The sequence below is a fragment of the Hylobates moloch genome, unplaced genomic scaffold, assembly GCF_009828535.3.
Source record: "Hylobates moloch isolate HMO894 unplaced genomic scaffold, HMol_V3 SCAFFOLD_7, whole genome shotgun sequence".
NCBI lineage: Eukaryota > Metazoa > Chordata > Mammalia > Primates > Hylobatidae > Hylobates > Hylobates moloch.
The window spans coordinates 112670511-112673469 of NW_026652282.1; the positions used below are offsets into that span (position 1 = coordinate 112670511).

General features: G+C 37.6%; 1 pseudogene; it reads right to left on the reverse strand.

Annotated features, from left to right (window-relative positions):
• Nucleotides 1-780: 780 nt before the first annotated feature.
• The window catches only part of LOC116811405 (acylglycerol kinase, mitochondrial-like), a 4338-nt pseudogene continuing 2159 nt past the window's right edge, over nucleotides 781-2959 (reverse strand).

Sequence of the window (2959 nt, forward strand, 5' to 3'; positions counted from 1 at the left end):
ACATATCTTAAGATGTTGGAACATGAGCAACAAATGATGTGCTTAATACATTTGTTCTTCCTTGAAGAGATGAAGTATAATTGTATGCAATCATCTTGTAGCTAGGAATTTATTAAGAACTCTGAACTATAAGTACTAAATCAAGCTAAATAGTCTCTTATCCTAATTTTTCTCTCTCATACTTGTCATTACTTCCTGAAGTTCTCATTACAACTACATAATTCTACCCCTTATAACCCATAGGTTTTCTTCAGAAAAGGAGGATAGCTTCCCCCACTCCTTTCCCTCAGAACAACAGTTTTCTCCCCACAAATGCTCATGGGATGAGACCCACAGACATAATTTCAATGAACAATAATACCTTATTGGGTAAAAGAACTAGTTTATTGCTGCTTTACTTTTTGCAAATAGTTATCCTGCCTTTAAAATTTGCTATTGTTGTCCTTTGAGAAAAGACAACTTGTTCTAAGAGAAAGGTTAATGGAAAAATATGAACTACATTGTGATGTTAAATACAGATTATTTTTCCAAAGCTAAAAATCACAGTCCTCCTTCATTCAGTCCTAAAGAAGACATAACATTGCTGTCTAATGGGCTGTTCACAAATGACTATTATTGAATGAATAATAAAGGAATAATAGCAATGTGATTTCCACTTACATCAACCACAAAAATCTTCTGGGAATCATCCAAAAACTGCACTTTTAAATGTAGCATTCTCAGCGAGGCCGTTGGGCTGCAAGCAGGCTCAGAGTGCTGTGGGTGCTTTCTCCAGGAATTTCACTCCCAGCTGTATGTGGTGCACTCGGGTCCCCCCACCCCCAGCCAGGCATCTCCACTGTCAGCGGGGCACACTTCCGTTTGCTTGAAGTAATGCACACCCAAGGGCGTTTGTGCTGCCAAGTGCAGGGGATCAATAGCATCTGGGTAGTCTCCTGTTTGGTCCATATCAAATCCAACTGGTCTTCCTCTAGCCTTCTTAAACTCAGCTCCTTTCTTCAAAGAAAAATATAAAGAAGGAAAGCATTTGTGGTCCCCGGGGATTTTCTTTATTTCACAAGGGCACAATTTGAAAACCCTAGATGAAGCTTTAATAAACTGAGAATAGCCATTCTCAAAAGCAAAAAGATTCAAGTTAATCTCAAATTGTACTAGAAATTTCATGGCCGAGCTAGGAAGCATCTATCTATCTATCTATCTATCTATCATCTATCTATCTATCTATCTATCCATCTATGCTTATATATATCTATATATAATTATATAGATATCATACATCCATATAATTGCATATTATATAGAAACATATATAAAATTATGCATAATTTTAATTATCTGAATTCACATGATTTAGAAATAAAAACTATATAAAAAGGTATATGGAAAACTTCACTTCCACTCCTGTTCCCTCTTTTCTGTGTTCCCAATATACCCCTATTGGTTACCAGTTTTTTTCTTTCTATTCCCATAGAATTTATGTGCTTACATCTATAAAGAAATGAAACAAGGAATACAACTGAGGTTGAACCCCATCTCAGCTGTAAATAACATTCATGTATTCTTGGATAAATGAACTAATTAGGATAAAGAACGTTCTAATAAAGCAATCATCAAAGAATTATATTAATATCATTTTCATTATATACCAATAATTACGATAACATTTATTCTGGACTGAGATAACACTTAAGGCAAGAACTAAAAAAACTTACTTCCATTTATAGTTTTTGTTGACAAGAAGATAATGGGTGAATGACTAAAAGATGCCAAGCACAAGAGATTACATTATGATAGGATTCTTGGCTGAAAGTGGTATGAAAATATAGAAAAAGAAAAGCCAATTTAAAATGTTCAACTACTAAAGAACTAGCTCATTTATTTTTATAAATGAATAAAGGGTGTCAAATTGTTGTGATATTTAAATTGTACTGGATATGTTTAAAATAGTGATATAACAGTTTTTATTTTAAAATACCAATATTTACATGACACCAGCAAACACATACTTTGTCAAGTATTTAACTTCCCATGAAAAATTTTAGATGTCAACTTAGATGGGTGAGGGGATACATGATTTTTCAAAATACTTTTGGGGGCCACATGAGCAGAATACTTTGTGGACCACTGCTTTAAAACACTATTTCTCTAAGTACGGTTGAGGGACCAACTTACAGAATCACCTGGGAAGGGTGGCTGACTTTTTAAAAATGCAGATACCTGAGCCCCATCTCCAAATTGGGTTGTTAGGTTTGGGGTGGACCCCAAATAGATCAATTTTCAACATGCACTCCACGTGGCTCTCATGCAAACCATTTAAGAAGCACTACTTAAAAAATAAAAACTAGCATTTTACAGTATTATGGCCATGGCTGAAGAGGGAAACAACCTCACATACATATCTGGACTGAGGATAGAATTGAAATAAAAGCTAAACAAGAGCCGGAGCTCTCAAAATAGTAGCACCCGTGGAGGAGCCTAGAAATAGGAAAAGGTCACCAGGGAAGGAAGGCACTTTTCCCAGAATTCCTAGTACAGTCAAAGAACAGAAATGGAAGGGCTTAGGCAGGCTAAGCCCACTGTGGGCTCTGCACTGTGGTTGCACTTTGGAATAAAACAAGAAAGTCCATTTCCATCTTGAACCAGCCTGAGAAAAGTCCGTGTTTAGGAGGGCCGACCGTCACACCAAAATAAAACATGCGCTAAAGGAAGCTGATTGCAAAGCAGGTGACAGAGCACACTTTGGGAAGCACTGCTGGAGTCGGGGCAGAGGGGTACTTGCCATGAAAATGCCCTGGGGACCCTCTGACGACACTGTTGGGATGGCTGAGGCACCTGTTCCCTTTTGGTCCCACCGGTGGCCTAAAGTGTGGTCTTAGAGCTTGTCTTCTGCTGCTCACTGGGTGGGGCTTGTGAGCATCTGTTCTCTCTTCCTAGGATCACAGAAGAACTGCAGCTTCCT